Source organism: Carcharodon carcharias, chromosome 12 (assembly GCF_017639515.1).
Source record: "Carcharodon carcharias isolate sCarCar2 chromosome 12, sCarCar2.pri, whole genome shotgun sequence".
NCBI classification, from domain to species: Eukaryota; Metazoa; Chordata; class Chondrichthyes; order Lamniformes; family Lamnidae; genus Carcharodon; species Carcharodon carcharias.
In genome coordinates, this window is record NC_054478.1 from 110,367,009 (window position 1) to 110,389,493 (window position 22,485).

Below are 22,485 nucleotides of genomic sequence, written 5' to 3' on the forward strand. Positions count from 1 at the left end.
TTTGATAGAAATATTCAAGATCCTGAGGGGCATGGACAGGGTAAATAGTGAGAAATTGTTCCCACTCAAGAGAACATCAAGACCTAGAGTGCATAGATTCAAATTAATTGCCAAAAGGAGTAAATGTGATGTGAGGAAAATTTTTTTCACTCAGAGGGTGATCGTAGCCTGGAACAAACTTCCTGAAAGGGTGGTGGAGGCAGGTTCGATTGAGGTATTAAAAAGGGAATTGGATTGCTACTAGAAAAGAGAGAATGTGCAGGCCTACGGTGATAAGGCAGGGGAGTGGGACTAGGTGGAATGCTCTTTCAGAGAGTCAGTGCAGACTCGATGGGCCGAATGGCCTCCTTCTGCACTAAAGATGCTGTGACACTGAATTAAGTCACAGATAGCAGAGTTTTGGATGTCTAGAGGTAACAGAGACATGAATGAGGGTTTCAGCAGCAGATGAGCTGAGGTAGGGATAAAGTTGGGTGATGGAAATAGAGGTGGAAATAGGTGGTCTTATTGATGCTATAAACATGAGGTCAGAAGCGCATCTCAGGACACTAACACCAAGGATACAAACAGACTGGCTGAATCTCAGACTGTTACCAGGGACAGGAATGGAGTCAGTGATTAGGGAACGGTGTTTGGAGCAGGGACTGAAAACAATAGCTTCACTTTTCTCAGTATTTAACACAAGGCTTCTCTTATTGCTTGAGCAATACAGATCAGGACAATCCCACAAGCTTTGACCTCCCATTCTATGCTGCATTAACTGACCTTAGCCAATGTGACAACAAAAGCGCTCTGATTGACCTCAACACCCTTGAATTGGGGATAGTGACATCATCCAGCGTTGATCATATCGTTCCCACTGGTATTATCATTCCTGACTTCCAATCACTATCCAGTGAAGTGTGTGGACATTAGATGGCTTGGCTAAGATGGGTTGCATTGCCTGATGACACTCATTACCAGGGTTCACATTTAAATAATGACCGTGTGGGTCAGATAGGATTGTCATGACACTTGCAGAAACACAGGAAGAAACTTGTTAAGAACAAGATTCAATGGGGTAACAGCAAAATACTGTGGATGCTGGAAATCTGAAACAAAAACGGAAAATGCTGGAAAAACTCAGCAGGTCTAGCAGCATCTGTGGAGAGAGAAACAGAGTTAATGTTTTGAGTCCATCTGAAGAAGGGTCATACAGACTCGTAATGTTAACTCTGTTTCTGTCTCCACAGATGCTGCTAGACCTGCTGAGATTTTCCAGAAACTTCTATTTTTGCTTCAGTAAGATAATGTTTGTCTTCACCAGTTGGTCGGTCTACTGGCAAGGAGGATCAGCTAGTCAATATAGAAACTGCTGAATTTTCACCTCTGTTTATCTTAATGTAAATTAAATTGGGCAGTTTCTCTCATGGGTGATTTGCAACAGTGAAGCTAAAAATGACTCCTACTGCATATAGGTGAAACTGCTGAATTTCAAAAACATTAATGGGCCTGAGCTTCCATGAAGTGGCAATCAGAGTCGGATTTCCACTCGGCTGGAATTTTCCACTTAGCCATGGGTGGGAATCGTTCGGGAGCACAAATTGGGCATGAGGCCAAAAGTCGGCAGGAAAATAAGTTGGATTTTTCCCCTCAGTATTTTCACGGCATGTCGAAATTCCCACTGATCCATGTTGGGAACCACATTTGCATGCGTTAACATGTCATGAATACTCATTAAAATCTCAAGCTGCCGGATTCACGTTATCCCTCCTAACTTAGAGCAAACATCAGTGAGTAATTCGACAGGTCTGATTTACAACCAGATAAAAGTGGGCATCTACCCACCTTCACTTCACGTACAACTTCAAGGATCACCCACCTTTTACTGCATGGCTGCCATCTCTTGCTGTTGCTCCAACACCTGACCACTGGCAAAGCTGCACTCTCAGGCAAGATCAGAGTGGAGTGCACAGGCAGGTCTGCAGTGTACCTGGAGTGACTGTTGTGGTGCATAGGCAGGACTGCACCATACCCAGAGAGACTGTTATGGAGTGCAGACAGGGTTGCACTTTATCCAGAGAGACTGTTGTGGGGCACATGCAGAACTGCACTGTACCCCGAGAGACTGTTGTGGGGTGTAGGGAGGGTTGCACTGTACCCGGGGAGACTGTTGTGGGGTGCAGGCAGGGTTGCACTGTACCCGGAGAACTGTTGTGGGGTGCAGGCAGGGCTGCACTGTACCCAGAGAGACTGTTATGGGGTGCAGGCAGAGCTGCACTGTACGCAGTGTTAAGGCACAGCAGTTAGTAAAGCTAAGTTATTAAAAAATCCCAGAGGGAAACTTTAAACAACTGTCATAACCTATAATTTTAAGTGGTATGTTTGAGATGCAGCTCTAAATTCAGCATTAATCCAATTAAGACACACCCCACAGACTAAACATCTATTTTAAAAGAAAAATAATTTCCAATAATATACATCAAGAGCTTCATGACACCTAGGGAGACTACTGTGGGGCACAGGCAGGACAGCACTGTATCCAGAGAGACTGTTGTGGGGCACAGGCACAACTGCACTGTACCCAGAGAGACTGATGTGGGGCGTAGAGAGGGCTGTGCTGTACCCGGAGAGACTGGTTTGTGGTGCAGGCAGGGCTGCACTATACCCAGAGAGACTGTTATGGGGCACAGGCAAGGATGCACCATACCCAGTGTTAAGACACAGCAGTTGGTAAAGCTGAGTTATTAAAAAATCCCAGAAGGAAACTTTAAACAACTGTCATAACCTATATTTAAAGTGGTATGTTTGAGATGCAGCTCTAAATTCAGGAACCAGACCACCAGTTCTTGAGACATTTTTATATCAAACTACATGAGACATTTATTAATTCACACAAGTTAAATATATACACATAGCTACAAATGACTACTTTCATAACTTTTAACAATTTCCCAACTTAATCTCCATTAAGGCAATAGCAACCCACAGACTTTAAGCAGACACCAGGCAAAGCATTTTCACCTTACAAGTTCAAAATGAGGTTCCTTTCACTTTGGTTCCTTTGCAGACACAGTTGTAGGCTTACAGGCTTTGGTCTTACATTGCCTCTGCCCTGCACACACAAAAACTGCTGTAAGTTATACCCAGCATAGCCTTGAATGTAAATTCTCATTGTATCATTAGCCCCTTTGAACTCCACCTCTTCTAACAATAAAACCCCTTTCATAGTACCAATTTTATTAGTCTCTGAAAGCTAGATATCAGATTTCACTCCTCTTCTTGAATGCCCTATTCAACAAAATGCAAATGCACTCTACCTTACTTACATCTCAAAACTAGTATACATTAAAGCGCCCAGAATAGCTGGCTTTAATCCAAATATGACACATCCACAGACTAAACATCTATTTTAAAAGAAAAATAATTTCCAATAATATACATTAATAGCTTCACGACACCTAGAGAGGCTGCTGTGGAGCACAGGCAGGGCTGTACTGTATCCAGAGAGACTATTACAGAGAGCAGAGAGGACTGCACTGCACCCAGAGAGACGGTTGTGGGGTGCAGAGGGGGCTGCACTGTACCCAGAGAGACTGTTGTGGGGTGCAGGCAGGACTGCACTATATCCGGAGAGATGATTGTGGGAACAGGCAGGGCTGCACTACCCGGAGACACTGTTGTGGGGTGCAGGCAGGGCTGCACTGCACCCACAGTGACTGTTGTGGGGTGCAGGCAGGGTTGCTCTTTGCCCGGAGAGACTGTTGTAGGGCATTGGCAGGGCTGCATTGTACCCACAGTGACTGCTATGGGGTGCATTCAGGGTTGCACTTTGCCGGAGAGACTGTTGTGGGGCACAGGCAGGGCTGCACTCTACCCAGAGAGGCTGTTGTGGGTTGCAGGCAGGATTGCACATTTCCTGGAGTGACTGTTGTGAGGCACAGGCAGGGTTGCACTGTACCTGGAGAGACTGTTGTGGGGTACAGGCAGGGCTGCACCGTACCGGATGAAATTGTGGGGTACAGGCAGGGCTGCATCGTATCCAGAGATACTGTGCGGGGCGCAGGCAGGGCTGCACCATACCCGGAGAGACCAGTCTGGGGAAGGGGTAGGGTAAACAGGCAGTGTCATGCCAGGATTTGACTTGGGTGTGGGTTTCAGATGACCAAGGGAGTGAGGAAGGGGATGTCAGTCAGAGGAATGATTGGGGGCGGGTGGGGTTATGAGGAACAAGGAAGGGGAGGACTGGCGTGCCGAGGAATGACTGGGACTGGGGGAACTGGAGGCTGACACGGATGGAGTGGACGCAGACTCATGAAGGGTTGGGTGGGGGTTAGTTTTGGGCGAGAGGGAGGGGAATCACACAGACTCATGACTTGGGGAAGGAGTGGTTTGATGGAACCGAGAGGGTAAATGGCAGTCACTCAATAAGTTTTGCTTATTTGACCACATTGTTGGAGTTAGAAATCACAGCCAGTCCTAGGGATCTTTGGGCCATGCTACAGGGTAATGCATGGGATGCACATTGGGGATCCTGGGGGTGCATGGCTCGGTACTGGGCTGCAAATGGTATTGTCATGGCCAGGGGAGGCATCTGCAGCCTGTAAATGGGGAATACGTAATATGGGGGAGGGAGTACTCGAAGCTCTGGTGGGAGTGATCTCTCTATGTGACGGTACACACGGCCTCAAGATGGAGGGGGGATGGTGTGGTGAGGCCCGCATGGTGCATAGGTACATCAAAAGTGATGAGTTCTGGTGGAGGGCACAAATGTCCATGATGATTACAATGGGCTCCAGGGTTACTGGGAAAGGCAGGAGGGTGACTGGGGGCAGGTCTCCCTGCACATCTTGGGGTTCCAGGATGATCCACAGTGGCAAAGGGAGGATGGAAGCTGGTTTCCAAGTAAAAGTGCACAACCACCATGTTGACTGCCCAGTGGAATGATGCTGTTATTAAAGATCCTTAGAAAAAATTGCCAGTGGAGGAGTACAGAATGGAGGCTGCCTTCTTGATGGCTGTGTCCCGAATAAGGTAAAGAAGAGTCTGTTGCTGTCTGACATGGCTTAGTGAAGAGCCTCGGCCTGAGGTGCATGGTCCAGGGGTGCCCAGGAAAACCCAGAGGCTGAGGAGCTGAGACCCACCCCACGGAGGCGGCTGGTGTGACAAAGAACACTGTCATATTTGGAGGTAACTAAGAGTGTGGCAGATGCCTTTGGTTGTCACATCTGCCACATTCTTAGGAAGGATCTGATGCCACATAGACTGGGAGGCCATCCCTTGCCAGTGGCTGTAAAGGTGACCGCTGCACACAAATTTTTAAAACGGCTCATTCCAGGGATCCACTGTGGACCTATGTGGCATATCCAAGTCTTCCATGCATAAATATCTAAGGGAAGTTATAGATACCCTTTACAGTAGGGCACATCGTTACACCCAGTTCACAATGGATGAAGCCAGCCAGGCCACGAGATTTCTGGGATTTGCAGCAATGTCTAACTTCCCATGATTGCAGGCTGTCATAGATTGCACACTTGTCACCTTAAGAGCTTCGAGGGAGCAGCCACTGATATTCATCAACAGGAAAGAGTTCCACTCACAACGCGATATTCAGAAGATCATGCATGTCTCTTTCAGGTTCACTGGAAGTTCTCACGACTCCTATATCCTGACTCACTCCCAGATGCCACAGATCTTTGAGGGCCCACTTACAGGGGTTGGCTGCTGGGTGATAAGGGGTACCGACAGAAGACTTAGCTTATGACACCCCGTGCATCATCCTCAAAGTGCCTTGGAGGACAGATACAATGCAGCGCATTCTGTGACAAGGTCCATCATAGAGCAAGCCATTGGCAACTTGAAGTTGCACTTCCATTGTTTGGACCATTCCAGTGGGGATCTGACGTACCCTCCACAGAGGGTGTCCTGCATCATCAAGATCTGCTGTGCACTGCACAGCCTGGTGCTTCAAAGGGGAGATCACTTGTCAGAGGGAGATATGGAGGAGGCAGAGATTTTCTTGGATAAGGAGGATTTGGAAGGTTTGGAACCTGAAGAGGGCCAGGATGGAAACATTCCACATAAGGATGTCATTGCAGTGGAACAAAGCAGAAGATATGCCTGTGACACACTGATTGCCACCAGGTTCCAGCAGGAGTAACTTGTCACAAGGTGACAAGTGCACATTTCTCCTGTCCCTTAGGGGCATGGAAGTGATTAGGAAGTCCTTCTAATTGTCAGCATCTCAAGCAAGTTCATCTTTCAGCTGGGACCAGCAGCCCTCAGGGATCACAAAGGTGCCTGCATTGGAAAGGTCTGCATCCAGTGCTGCATGTGGCACCTTTGCAATGTGAAAGGCAGGCCACCAAGTGCACAGCCTGAATCAACTGCACATTGTGCAGTCTTTGCCTGCACCAGCATGCAACACTTTTAGCAGCCATTTAGATTTTTACTTGGTTGCAGTGAACATAATGCATCCAGAAAGTGTGCTTTCACACTCACAAGGGAACAGCTCAGTCCTCATACCACACCCTTGAAGACACAGGAGCACACATAATTCAATTGTGTGATGCAAGACTGTATTTGCATTTTCAGGCTCAGGGTTGACACATCTCCCTTTGTGACACAAAGGGCAAGTGAAGAACATGACTTTGCTAAATATTACATGAATCTGAGGGACATAAATGCAGACCATTGAGAAGTGGGAGCTTAGGTCTCCCTTGAAATAAGATGGCACATAGAATAAGATGCAAGAGCCATTCACATTGAGATGTTGAGTCCATAAAATCAAGTGATATTTACAAAGGTGCATTATATATACAGTGAATGAGCATCCATGGAGGGCCCCAGACTGATTTGCATCTCCTGCTGTGGGGCAGGTATACCCTCCTTGGCCTGAGCTGATGGAGTCATAGGCAAGGGAGATGGGGAGCAGTTGGACACTCTTGGGGTCTCCTGTGTGGGTGGCCCCATGGTGTCTGGCAGATGCTTCTCCACCTTTTGGGTGCCCGGGGGCTCCTGTGTGACTCCCTGAGGAGAAGGGGCTCCTGGAGAGAGGTCAAGGCACCCCACCTCGCTCTCACTGAGCCACTGATGGATCCCACCAGAGCCCTGGCATCAGAGAGAATGTGGACAGACTGCTCCAGCCTTTGCTCTAATCTGGTGACTGCCTCTGACAACTCTGCCTGATGCTCCCCTGCCTGTCTTTGCATCTCTAGCATGTGTGTAATGGCCAATTACACAGGTTCATCATCTGAGTCAGATTCAGTGGGTGCCTGATCTCCAGCAGTCCTCTGAGTGCCAGAGACTTGGGCTGTCACTGCGTCTGACTGCTGGGGAGACTTGTCAGTGACCTGTTTTCCAAATAGTGAACCTGAGCCTAATCCGAGGTGTGTGTCTCCATGCCGGTGGTGGGTGCAGGTGAACACAGTGACAACTCTACATCTAATGGGTCCTCAGCATCACCATCCAAGGTGGATTGGGGGCTGGGACTGAGGGGCTGGCTAGAGGTTTGTCTCGGCCTGCTCCTGCTGGTGCCTGGAAGAGAGAGTTCCTGAGTAGGCAGAATCCAACATTACATTTAACTCACTGTGAAGGTCATGATGTGCCTGACTATGGAGAGTTCATCTGTATTGCTTTGCTGGGGGGGGCCGATCTCGCCTTTGCCACAGGAGCGATCCCTGTTCTGCCCTGCCAACTCAATTTCCTCCTGCTCAAAGGGAGTCAGCTCCTGTATCTCAGGGGTTCCTCCAACAGCCTGGGATCTCTCCCTCTTCTTGTGGGCTAACTTTGCCTGCATCAAGACAGATGGAATGGAATGTGATGAGAATGGGTGGAAGAGAAGTTGGGGAGCATGCATGGCAGCTGTGTGTACTGGGCCCTCCCCAGTAAGTGCAGACGTTGAATGTGCAGGATGATACATGAGATAGTGGTGAAGTGAAAGTGTGTGTGAGATATTCAATGCAGATGTCCCTTCTGCTAATAGTGTGTGAAGTCCCTGTGGACTATAACCCTTAGAGTCCCTGATGTCCTTATGAGAGTGCGAGTCTAGAGTGAAGAGAAGGTAGACTTTCCCTGGCAGAGCAGATGAGATCATTCATCCTCTTCCCATGCTGCAGCACATTTCTTTTCTGTGTGCCATGGGCACAGACTTCCCTGGCGACCTCCTCCCAGGCTGGCGAAGTCAGGTTGGTTGCCCTCCTGCTGCTATCCCTCAGGAAGAAGACACCTAAGCATTCACACACGGCCTGGAAAAGAGCACCAGGGAGTCGTGAGTGAATCATGGCACACAGGGTTTGCTTCTCCTGGTGCTTCATTTGGTGACATCACACAGCTGGATTGCAGAGAGTGATTGTGTGTTTGGGTGCTGCTTAAATATGGCGCCAGGAACTTCGACCCTATGATGTAACGAGCAGCTCGCTGATGCATAATTAATGTGTTTGCATAATCCACCCTATTTCCCTTCCATTGAGCAGACGATGCGCTCTGCCAGATAGCCACTTAAAGTTGAAAATTACCCCCTGTTACCCTCGAGACTTAATAAATACATGGTACCTTTTGAGTTGACACACACAACCTGTACTGTCATTTCCAGCAAAAATTTTGAAATCTGATAAAAGCACTAGGATCCGAGATTCTGTTAAACTGGAGTTTTCATTCTTGCTCCAACTTCAGCGTGTTTTCCCAGTAAGTTACAGGAATATCATTAGAATGTTTGTAGCACCAGATGCACCCCTTGGCTGTGTCCTGAAATCTGTCATCCTAACCAGGAAAAACAGTAAAATGTTACTCCAGCTCTCCAATATATAAGATTAGTGTGCTCTTCACAGTAGCAGATGCCACTGATTCATGCATCCTACTGTGCTTGTCACAACACACTGGCAATGTCTTCACCCTGTAGGACTGCAATCAAGTTAGCACTGATGCTGAAGAGTTAAACTGAACTGTCATGATTGGAGGATTATTCTTATAAGAACAAGCTTTTTTTCTATTCAGAGTGAGGTCTCAGGTCAAAGGTTGGTTTTAATACAAGACTAAAATGTGAACACTTCTGTTTAAAATTTAACATGGTATCCTCTTTTTTTAATTCTGCCATGTTATTTAAGAGGCTAAAAACCAGCTTTACTCAGAAAAATGTTCCAGTTTAACTTTATGCAGCTGTAAAGATTTTAATCCATTTGTCTATGCCTGATCTCCAATGAGGTGGGCCAATCTATTCGGTTCAAGTACAGACATTTTGTGGGATTTCATCAAATATGTATTTGATTGGGAAGAGTTTTGATCTGAACAGCCAGTTATTTAAATCTGCTTGATCTCTGTTATTATTTTAAGCTAGAATAAAAAGGACAAACTGTAAATCTTAAAAATAAATTGACTTTTTAAAAGAAATGGTTCAAATTTCTATTTAAACCAATTCTGTATAACATAAATGCAACATTATTGCCTTTACATTTCCAATATCCGTCTGCAGGACCTGCCATATGATATAATTTTTTGCTGCACCACATAAGGACTTAGTAATGTCATTCACTGTTCTGTCAGTTAACTATTGTCACCTTCACACTTCACGTTAGTGTGAACGGGTCATTTACATTTTTTTCCCAGAAGGTGCTGAATCTTGCTGGGGCGCAGTTCCACAGACACTGTCAGGTTTGTCTGACAAGTAAATGTCAGCAGGCGTTTTAACAACACACGGAATCACAGCCAGCCCTGCTTCTGTTCACACCCTGTGATCACACATGCAGGCTATTCTGTAGTAATCAGGAGTAGGTACGCTGGCTAATTTATCCCCTCCCTAATCATAAGAGCCAATTATAGCACCTCCAACTTCTGCTCTGAGTGAGATCAGTAACAACAACAACTTATGTTTATATAGCGCCTTTAACGTCACAAAACATCCCAGTTAATTCGATCAGGAATTATCTGTCACCATTTACATGGCTTGCAAAATATTGTAAAAGTCCTTTTAAAAATACTTCTCTACCATGCTCGAATGTAATAGCATGTTCTTGCAACATCTTTGGTTCCATTGGTTTATTGTATTGGTTGCTATGAGTCTCAGTTCCTTGCTTGTCAGATAGAGAGAGACATTTTAATCACAGGCAGAGGAGAAGTGAATCACTTTATATTCAGAGATTCTGTTCAAATTAATCTAGTCTTAACTGAGATTTCACCAAATTTATCAAATCTAGTAACAGCCAAGCTTTAAACTCAACATAAAGGAAACTTGGTCGCACATTGAGTTTTTTTTAGAACTTGGTACAGTTTCAAATCTCTTGAAGGAAATGCATGGATGACCAGGGACAAACCCTCAATTCAGACTGGGTCAGATCACTTGAGCCAGCGTTTGAATACACCCAGATATGTGGGCTGGATTTACTTCATCCCTACAAAATTGTTAAGCCAGATTAATCCACACAAAGAACATGTTCTTGATTAAATTAAACCATATGGGAGCAAAACCATCGATCTTGGACCATTATACTGATCGCACCAACATGCTTCCTGCTCCACTTTTTACTGTCCCAGTTTTCAGTTTTCCTTTAGTGATTGTTATATTGGGCAATCTATTCATACTGAATGATTGGCAAATAAATAAGAAAGATGTTTAAACCTTCTATAACCAAAAAAATAAATAAATTTATGACATGTTAACATGACATTTATAAAAATGAAGTGAGGTCAATATGGGCTGAATGGCCTTCTGTGCTGTAACTTTTCTATGGTTCTATGGTTCAATGTAGTAGTCACAACAATGTGATGGGAGAAGTAAGATATTCTTTAAACATTCCTGTAAGTTCGATGCCCTTTAGACTGTTGAGATTGGCAGATTTGAGAGAACAATTCAATCCCTGAATGTTGCAATGGAAAGTGGAAATTTATAATTAACCAGAGCAAAAGAGAATGGATCCAAGTCAGATCAAACTGCAGCTATTGTTTCAGTGTTCACATATGTAAAACCAGTGAGTATGGTGCAATGTGTTTCAGTGAAGTATCTGTCAACTGTGCCAGCTGTGAGATGTGGGTGTGAGGCTTGCTGCAGTACTACATGTGTGAGGGTAAGGTGAAGCTATGAATGTTAGATATGAAGTGTGATTGATAGTGATTGTTGATAGGTGAGTGTTTGGGGTGTGGTGCATAGAGCAGTGTGAGGCTAGTGATACAGTTGGTGGGGTATTGCATTTGAAAATGCACTTATTGACTTTGACCACTTGTGTGAGATCATTGAATTTTTTGTTCCAAGTCCTTGGGGTTAGACTTCTAGCATTGACCAAAACAGCTATCTGGTCCCACTGCCTTCTGAGAATTTGTGTAAGAAATGGATGACATCTCTTCTCCTCTGCGCCTCCTCAACCAAGGAGTATATCAGCATGCATAGGTGTGATGCATGAGTGAGACTTGATTCAAGTTAGGATACAGGAAGTAGAATTCTGGATGAACTCAAGGTTATAAAAGGTGGAAGATGGGAGGTTGGCCAGGAGAACATTAGAGTAGTCATATCTGAATGCAACAAAGGCATGGATGAGAATTTCATTAGCTGATGTACTGAGATATGAGCAGAGATGGACAATATTACAAAGATGGAAGTAGGTAGCCTTGGTGATGAAGATTTGGGATTGGAAGCTGAGCTCAGGCTCAAATAGGATGCAGAGGTTACAAACACAATGCTTCAACCTCAGACAGTGGCCTGGGAGAAGGATAGAATCTGCTATGGAAAGGGGTTCGTGGTGGGTTTTGGAAATAATGGCTTTGCTATATCAATATTTTATTGGAGGCAATTTCTACCTATTCCGTCCACTATTTTGTAATTTCCTTGTAAATCAAGTAAATGACGGATAATGATACTCTGCTACACCACACTGTCAAGAAATTGTAATCCTGATCAAATAAGAATGATATGATAAGACTGAACCATTGATCAGCCAATAAAAATAACCCATTAGAAAAAGGCATACAGTTTTAAGCTTTTATAAATGCTGACACATAGGCCTGGATTTTCACAGAATTTGGAAGTCTCTGCGGACCTTTAAAAATGTCGAGCAAGACCCAGACGTGGATCCTGCCCCCGTTTCCAACAGATCCAGTTTATGTGACATGGGGAAGAGGAGAGTCATTTGAACTTTGTTCTAAGTTCAGACAAACACCGGGGGCCTTAACCTGCAGTGTGGGAGTCACGAATTGGTGGAGTAGATTGTTAATCTTGAAGGGCAGATAAGAAACTGGATTTTTGCAGAGTTGGGGAGATTCTGCAGACTTTTAAAAAAGCACCAGGACCCAATTGGATTCTCAGCCCCATTCCCAGCACCCTCAATTTTCATCAGCACAGGATAAGGGTGCAGGCTGGTGTGACTCACAAGTCTGCAGCCGCACTCCTGAGCTGGTCAGCTCCAATCTGGAAATAGGTGTCCCCAGCCCTCCACAATTTTCGTGGAGCTAGGCAATCTTTTCAGTGAGCCATTGTTCATGGCCCCTCAGATGTGTCATGAACCATAGGGCAGGATTGTCCCAGATTTGCACTAAGTGTGGTAGTGGGCAGGAAAGAGGACGTTTTACCTGCTGCCCGCAATGACGGCTTTTCAAGCCATATCGTCCCATTCCTGGCACGTCCCTCCTCATTAATAATGAATTCCCAGGAAACACTCAGTATCATTGGCGGGGCAGCCTCTGACTCATCCACGGTGCCATCACCTCAGGCTTTTGATAATCTAGGTGCCATATTAAAAGGGCGCCTCTGCACAGAGCCAGCACTCTCTAAGGGACAGGAGCTGCTGCAAAGTCATGGCTATCAAAGGGAGGAAACATGCTATCACCAGATTTAGCGACCCCTCCCTTGAGTGTCTACTGGATGCAGTGGAGACCTGCCGAGAAGTCCTCTACTCCCGCGCTAGGCGAAGACCAGCAAACAAGGTCACCAATCCAGCATGGGAGGCGGTGGCAGTGGTGGTCAGCGCCAACATCCTGCAAAAGAGGACAACCTCCTAGTGCTGCAACAGGAAGAATGGCCTCATTTGTTCCGCCAGGGTAAGTCACTCTTCTCATCATTCTCAACTCACACACTCACAAACCCATCACACATCCACAGGGATCTCACTCACTGCCAGTTCAAGGGACATCACCATTCAGTCTCTCAAACATATCTTCATCCGCCCTGCGGATCGTGTCCTCATCCCGTCCATGGCACCACTCACCATCCATACATGCCATGTTTCCTTCTCATCTAGCCTGGCAGGCATCCTGCTTACAATCTCTCTGTTTTTATGCAGGATAAGTTGGCACACAACAAAAGAGAGAGGTTGTAGACTGGTAAAGGAATGCCTGACATCAAGGTCCTCACAGACTTTGAAAATAGAGTCATCCAGCTGGTTGCAGATGATTTGGATTATTCCTGTGCTGATGATGAGGTTGGCATCACTCAACTAAGTGAGGATCCAGCAGTGCAACATCCATCAGACAACCATGCTGAGAGTCAGTTCCCCTGTTCTGCCATCCCCTGCCACACACTAATTATCTCTCGTCACATTTGCAGGCACATCTGGGAAGCAGCCAAGGGGTTCCACGAGCCAGGTCCTTGACTCAAGCCCCAAAGACACCTCAGAAGAAGAATCTGATGATACTCTAATTGGAGACCCATCGCAGTGCTCACCCACATCCTCTACCAGCGCAGAGACTCACATTGGTGAGATCTAGTTCCTGAGTAGCCTCGGGATTACAACCTGGTCATCATATCACACTGTTTGATCCACAGCAGGCAGGGTCAGGGACTTCCCAGGTGTCCGGCACTTGGAGGACTGCTAGAGACCAGATATCTGCTGAGTTCAAGTCAGATGAAGAGCCTCTGGACTTGGTCATACCTCAGTTGCTGGAGCTGCAAAGGCAAGCTTGGGAACATAAGCAAGGGAAGTCTGCTGCACTCCTCAGATTGCAACGCACGATTGAGAAGCCCGTCTGCCTTCAGTCTGAGGTAATAGCACTGGCATACCAACGCACCGAGGTCAACACTGGTAGGATAGCGAAACATGGTTCAGGACATTGGGCCTGCACTGCTGCACGGACTGAACTCCATCACTGATACCTGAGTTGGCCTCCAACTGTGTCAATGCAAAGGGGGTGCAGGTCAGCTTGATCTCACTCCAGCTTCCCCTTCTCAAGGAGTCAACCAGGGGCCCTCAGGCACCCTTGGGGTAATCCACCCACCTGATACCAGGAATGTCTGGTCCATGCGAATCTCCTCTCCTTGTGACCTCAGCAACTCCATCTCCACAGGCCGAGGAGGGTGCCACTTCCACACAGCAAGACCCCAAAAGCAGGCCAGGCCCCTACAGGTCTCAGCCCTCCAGAGGACACCTGTCAAATTCACCTCCACTGTGGATGTTGAGGGAGCACCAAGACATGGCGGCAGGGTTAGGAAGGTTAAGAAGATGTAATTGCACAGCCTGGGCACAGGTGTTAATCATTTGCATTTAATGTTCAATATTGTAAATAAACTCCCAACAATGTCTCCCTGCCTATGGCTCCTTAGTTATGATGAGCAGTGTTCATGTCACTCAGATGTGAAACTTTGGTCCCTGCATAAGATAAAGTCAGGTATCTCAGTCCAGTGACTCTTCCGTGTGCCATGTGTAACCTTCAGACCAAAGTGATGGTCGGGCTTCACAATCTCTGCATGCATTACTGGTGCCTGCACCTTGACGGTGCTTGTCATTCCTGCCAGAATGTTGTGGGCAGGCATCAAAGAGTTCCATCATTCTCTCTGTGTGCTCTCAGCACCTTTGAGGTGGGGCGGGACCCCCCATCTGTTCAGCATCTGTGGCCAGTGACTCTGTGCTCCTGAAGGGGTCAGGTGCTGAAGGCTGACAAAGGATCAGGTACATTTAAAATTTCATGCTATGTCTCCAGGATATGACCCTGATCACAGAACACAAGTGAGCTGCCCTCAGCCAGACAGGAGTTAGACATTCACAGAGGCTATGTGAAGATCTATGGATTGTCCTCACTGCATGTTGTCATCATCCTCATGGAATCTAGCAATTACTAGGGCCTCTACGGCATCTCCATGACAGGAGCCTGAGCACTGAGGGTATGTGCACTTGTTATGGCAGGCGGATGGTAAATGCCAAGCTGCCCAAATCCCAGAGGGAAGCTTGAAGCAGCTGCCACAACTAGTTGTAATTTGTACTTATTTTTTGATGCGGGCTTTGAATACAGTAAAAAGAAGGCTACCAAGTCTTATAGGTTTCTTAAAAAACTAAATCAAACTTTTATTAAATAAAGAAAATAATTTTAAGCACATACATAGGTTTACAAATGACTACTATAATAAATTCTAGCTCTTCTGATTAATCTAACTCCCAGTTACACCTCCATTAAAGCAACAGTAAAAACATATATATTTTAAAAGACCCAGGCAAAGCAACATGATACCCTGAACAGTTGAATTCAAAGTGAGTTTTCTTAACTTCAGCCCTTGCAGATAGCAGTTTGGGCACAGAGGCTGGAGGCTTTTCACACTTGTTAGATCTTAGAATGTCTTCTTTCCTACACCCAACCTCATCTCTTTTATACATAATTTCCACTTTGAATGCAAATTCCCATTGTTTCACTATGTCTTTAGACTTTACCTCTGTAATAATAAAAATCTATCATAATACTAATTTTACCAGTAACATTAGGGAAAAATAAACACACTGTTTCTTAACTTCTCATGGCTAAGTGAAACATTTCACCCCCTCTTTTGAATTCAAGCTAGTCTGGTTATTTAAAAATGCAAATGTTTCCTTTATACCTCACATTCTAAAATTTCACTCATGTTTACCTACTTAACATTTCAAACCTAGCTTAACTTCTTATACAACAGAGCCTTCAGATCAGCTGCCTTTAATTCAATTAAGTCCTACACACACACACACAGTCCCATAGACATATACCCCACTATTACTCTACTTGGCAATAAATTCCAATAACATTATGAACATTATTATATCTTCCTGACATCGCCCTCCTTATTAAAAAATGAACTGTCATAATTTAAAAAGCCGGCTTCATTTTCTGAGCCCATCTTACATTACCTCCTAAATTTATTGCATTACTACATTACCAGTTGCATGCATTAACATAACGATATATATACAAATCCTTCGTATCAACAGAAATCATTCCAGTCCAGTGTCCAGGTTTTAAATGTCCAATTTTTGCTTTAAGCTTCAAACCCTTGACAATGCACCTGTAATCAGGTTTTCTCATCCCGTCACATGTATAATCTGTAGAATAAATGGTTGCAGTAATAAATTCCATCTGAATAGTCTTGCACTTCTGGGGTGTGTGCATTTGCTGTGTGTGTGCTTGTCTGTGTGACTTCATTAGCCTTGCACTCCTGTCCGTGAAAAATACCCTACCGGTTTTTCAATTCCAGTGTCATCTTCTTGTAACAGTACGACCCCAATGCCTATGTTGCTTGCATCAACTTAAATTGTTTGGTGTAATTGGGTACTGCCAAAATTGGTGTCATAGCTAATACAATTTTCAAACTGCCAAATGCCTTCTAACACTCCAGTGTCCATTGAAACTTTTTTTAATAGTTCAATCAATGGAGCAACTACACTACTAAAATTTAGTACAAATTTCCGATAAAACACACTCATGCCCAGAAATCCCAAAACTTCTCAATTGTTGTAGGCACGAGGAAATCCACGATTGCCTTGACTTTCACACCTTACCATGTCCAATGGTTTGGACTAGGTATATAACCTGAGCTTTTGCAAATTCACTTTTAGCCAAGCTCACCACCAAATTAGCTTCTTCTAATCAAGTAAATAATTCTTACAGATGTTGTAAATGCTCCTCGCATATCTGTTTCTTTTCATCCTGTAAGGCTCACTAAATCTTGCCTTTAATGAGTCACCCAGTACCGGTAGCAGAACTAGCACTTTCTTCTTCCCAGCAACAAAACTACGAGCTGTATCTTTCCTGTCTGCCTTCACTTTCATCACTTGCTGTGATATCATTAATGTTCCCTAGCCAACTCACATGCTCTGTCCAATGTCTGTCTGAAATTTGATACATAACCCAGGAGAATACTTTCTGAATTTTGACCCACCAACTTCTCATGCATCAATTTCAGTGGTCCCCTCACCTCGTGACCATAAACTAGTTCGAAGGGATTAAAACCAGTAGATACATTAGGAACACTCCTAATACCAAATAACAGGAATGGAATTCCCATTTCCCAATTCTGTGGATAAACCTTACTATACACCCTCATCATAGCTTTTAAAGGTGATGCTATCTTTCCAAAGCCCCTTGTGACTCAGGATGGTAAGCTGTTGACTTAAATGGTTTTATACCCAAACTGTTCATTATGCCCTTAAACAACTGTGACATAAAAGTTGAACCTTGATCTTACACACCTTATAAAAGATTTAGTCAACTCTTCCACAATTTTCTTTGTTGTAATATTTCTCAAAGGTATTGCTTAAGGAAACCTGGTAGACACATCCATTATTGTCAGTAAGTACTGATTTCCACTTTTAGTCTTAGGGAGGGGTCCTACACAATCAATCATGACCCTAGTAAAAGATTCTTCAAATGCTGGAATTGGAATTAAAGAAATTAATCACTGCTGTGGTTTCCCTATCACCTGACTTGTGTGACTTGTTCTACAGAATTTGACTACATCCCTATGCAATCCAGGCCAGTAAAAATGTTTTTGTATTTTCACCTGTGTCTTTCTAATTCTTAAAGATCCCCCATCGGAATTTCATGAGTTATTCTCAGAATCTCATTTCTACATCCAAATGGCATTACAGTCTGATGCACCTCCCTCCAGCTTTCATTTGCTGAAACATGATAAAGCCTCCATTTTCTCATTAAAACATTACCCTTAAGGCAATAACATTCTGGAATACATTCTGCCTCTGTTTCTGAGTAAGCTGTTTGATATAACTGTTTTATTTGAGAATACTTTTTCTGTAACTCCACCAACTGCCTTGAGTTAAACACTCCAGCTGCATTGTCTTCCAGTCTTTCTTACCGAACAATGTTATCAAACATAGTGCCAACTAATTGGACTTCCACACCTTCTCTCTGCCTTTGAATTTCCTGTTTTTCTTGTTTCAACCTGAGATCTCATTATCACACAATTTGGAAACAATCCAGGATGCTCTATCTGCAACACTTCTGTTGAAAACACGTCTACAGGCTGATCAACTACCATACGTATTACCCACATCTGGGACCCAGCTATATCATTACCCAGAATAAATTGAACCTCTGCAAAGGGCAATTTTTCCACTACACCAACAATCACTTCACCCGTTTTCCACTTACTCTTTAAATTCACCTTCTGCAATGGAATAGGTTTAGCATCTCCATGAACCCTACTTTCTATCACCTGTTCCTGCAATACTCCTTTTGAACAACACATGTCACTATCCCACAACATCAAGGATTGACTAGTTCCTGTGTCTCTTAAAATTTTAACATCTTTACCTCCTCCACCCTGTACACATGGAAAGACTTTACCTTCACATACATAATATTTAAACATTTATGCAACCTGCTCCTCAGAACTCTCTTGGGTAAATTGTGAACACATTCACATTTCTTTACCTATCACTGATTCTTCCTGTTTTACCTATACACAACCATTGGATTTTCCTGTGCCTGAATCTCAGAACTCTCAGTACTTTTACTTCCAGTACTTTTCTGCACCCCTATAATTCCAACAAATTTTCCCTGTGATTTCCAACACACTGACTTTGTATGTCCAACTTTATTACAATGAAAACATCTCAATTTTCACGTCACCTCTACCCTCAGCACCTTCCTTTTTATTCTGAAAAAAAAACTTCCTGGGAATTTCTATTCCTATTCCTTTCTTCCCTGACTACCCACCTTCCTTTCACCTTCCCACTCTCTATCCTTTTCTGATTTAAAAGGGTGACAAAAAAAGATTTATCTCTATAAACTAGCTCATAATCATCAGCTATCTCTACTGCTTGTCTCACTGTTTCAACCCTCTGTTCCTCCACATGAGTTCTCACTACCGAAGGAATTGAATCTTTAAATTCTTCCAAAGAATTACCTCTCTAAGAGTTGCATATGTTGTCTCTATCTTTAATGCCTGTATCCACTGGTCAAAATTACTTTATTTTACTCTCTCAAACTCAATATAAGTTTGCCCAGGTTGTTCTCGCCTATTCCTAAATTTCTGCCTGTATGCCTCAGGAGCCAACTCATATTCATAACCTTTCTTACCACATCATAGTTCAGTGACATTTCTTCCGACAGTGAACCTCGTGTGCTCTACCCACCAACCTGGATTGTAACAATATTGTCCAGCTTCCTGTGACCATTTCATCCATTTAGCTACCTTCTCAAATGAAACAAAGAATGCTTCTGCATCTCTATCCTCAAACTTTGGAAGAGCTTGTACAAATTTAAACTTTTCCCAACTGGGTTCTGATCTGGAAATTAACCCTTCCTCACCTTCTGATGTCTCTTTTTTAACTGCCAGCAACTTAAGCTGCAATTCTCTGTCTCTCTCTTTTTCTTTCTCCTCCTGTTCTAACCTTGCCATTTCCAATTCCCTTTCCTGTTTCCTTTCTCTCCCCTGCCTTTCCGCTTGCTCCCTTTGAAATGCCCTTTCTTGCTCTGCTGCCTCTATTTCTATTTTTTTTCATATGCAACTGAATTCGAGCCTATTCCAATGAACCACCCCTTGGAAAACTCAGTCTCTTGGGTATTCCTTCTAATTTCAAATGCTGTGCTATATTTTCAATCATGTCTGATTTCCTTACCCCTGCAGGTAATCCCAATTTATCTGCCAATTCCATTAACTTAACTTTATTTACCTTTTGTAAACCAGCCGAAGTTATAACTTCAACTCTTAGGCAAGTCTTAGCAATTGCCAAAGCCATGTTGCAGTCTCACGACTTCAAATTAAAACCTCGCACCAACTCCTGAATTCAAAGTGCTTCTCATACTCATAGCCTTAAGTTTCACCAACTCCAAACCAATCAAGGAATTTCAAATATATCCTGCAAAGAGCCTCCAAGTTTGTTATACAGGCGGAAGGTAAATGCCAAGCTGCACAATTTCCAGAGGGAATCTTGAAGCAGCTGCCACAACTATTTACAATTCGTACATGCACAAACATGCATGCACACGTGCGTGCGCGCGCACACACACACACACACACACACACACACACACAGACCCATATGGACAGAATTTTCCTGTTGGGATGTGGGGACGGGCCCCGCACACTGACGCATAAAATTATGCGCAGTGACGTCGGACGAGCGTCCCGATGTCACCATGTGCCATCGCAATATTTCTGTGGGCAGACGTGCGATGATCTCTGATGCACGGCCACCATTAATTAATAGGCCACTTAAGGCCTTTGAGGTACCAATTGACAGCAATTTTTTGGGGCTCGTGCAATCTTCAGTGCACATTCAGCCTCCAGGGGAGCCACATTTGGGAGTACAGGCACAGGCACAAGGGGTGCAGGGCCAAGAGGTAGTCCAAGGTGGAAGGGGCCGCAGAAGATGCCACTATCCTGCTGAGAATACAGGCAGCGAAGCAGCTACCTCAATATGTCTGAGGCACAGTGCCAGAGGAGGCTCCGTCTCTCAAGGGAGACAGTCAACTATATCTGTCAGAGAATTGGGCCTGAGATCTCCTCTAACTGTATGAGTGGACACCCTATGCCAATGGCTCTAAAGATCACAGCTGCCCTCAACTTCAATGCCTCTGGCTCTTTCCAGGGCTCAGTGGGTGCTCTTTGCGGTGTCTCCCAATCAGCTGTGCACACTTGTGTCAAGCAGGTGACAGATGCCCTGTTCTGGCATGCATTGATGTTCATCCACTACCATGGGAACCAGGCAAGCCAGACAGAGCAAACCAAAGGCACTCTTTGTCTCCGCCAGCTCCTCCAGCGACTGTGAAGTGCCCTCACTACTATGTCCTGGGACATTATTCAATGATGTAATTCCCACCGAGGGACTATTATCTATGCTGGTGCCTGCCTGGCAGAGATGGTGTGACGCTGGTGGTGCAGAGTGCTGCTACAAGACTGTGAGACAAGAGCACAGGGAGAAAATGTTCGTATTGGTAGAAGGGTTGAGAAACAGAGGGCAACGTTTGAGGAAAAACTTTACGTATCCATCAGAGACTTCAGGGCCCTCAGGTGTGAGAGGGGGCCCTTGTGCCTCCTCCTCCTCCTCCTGGCCCTGATCTGCTGATGCTGAAAGGAAGGACAAGGACATTGGATCAGTTAACGTGGAGACAATGTCAATGTGCATCCCTGTGCCTCGGATCATTATGCGCACATCCTTCCATAAGCAATGGTCAAGCCATATTGCAAACTTCAATCACTGAACATTCAGCAGTGCCATGGCTGCTGGGACACTAATGGTGACCTCAGTGCTGGGCTACATATCTGTCCGTGGCCCCCTAGCCTAACCGACACCGGTGGACTTGGGCGCATGGCGCCTCTCCAGATCGAGGGCCTCCTGCTCAAACCTGGTAAAGATGGCCAACTGGACTGGCCCGCCACCAGTCCTCACCCGCTCAGTGGCATTGTGAGTATTCGTCTCCTGGGAAGGAGAAAAGAGCATTGATTAGTGCAACTTGTACCTGGAATCTCTTCGCTGCTGTTCCACCCCAGCCAGAGTGGGACATTTCAGTGCTCCAGTGTCTCCTCACCCTGCAGCTGCCGCACACTCACACAAAGATGCCAGGCCTGTCCCCCCCACTTGGCTAAATGCAGTCTACATCACATTGGGCACCACACATTCCAACCTTGCAAAGCAAGGAGGCACAAGCATGTGGAATACCAAGGCCAGCAGATGGATCAGTGCCCCGCCACCTGGAAGCTCTCCTCCCAGCATGTCAGCACCCTGACTTTGACATATATTGCAGTTCCAGCTCTGCGCCAGGTTGCCCCCAAAACAGTAGTGTCGGCATCACTGTAGCACATGCTGTGGGTGCGGAAACCATCTTATCACCACCCTCTCAGGGTGACCTTGACATGGGCAATATCTGGCAATATCCAGCGAGGGACACATGCCGTTAATGATTCAATGCAGTAACTGCACTCAGAGTTGGTATGGGGAGGTGGCCAGGGGGGAAAGCCTACTTGCTGGGTTAAGTTACCTATGCCAACATGGTACTCACCCTTCCAGAACATGTTAGGCTGTTGAAACGCTTGCAGCACTGGATCCAGGTGTGTTACACCACGTCGCAGGAGCTCACTATCTCTGCCACCGCCTCCCAGGCACGTTTGATCATGTGGGGGGACCTCCTCCTCCCGTCCCTGGGAATGAGGACCTCCCGCCATGCTGTGACCTCCTCGAGGAGAGCAACAAGGCAATCGTCTGAGAAATGAGAGGCACAGTGCCCCTCTGCCCGTCCCTCCTGCCTGGCCTGCTCACCAACAGTGCTCTGGGAAGCCCTTCTGCTGGCCATGTTTGACATCTTTCCTAGGCTGCAGGGGCACTTTTAAAC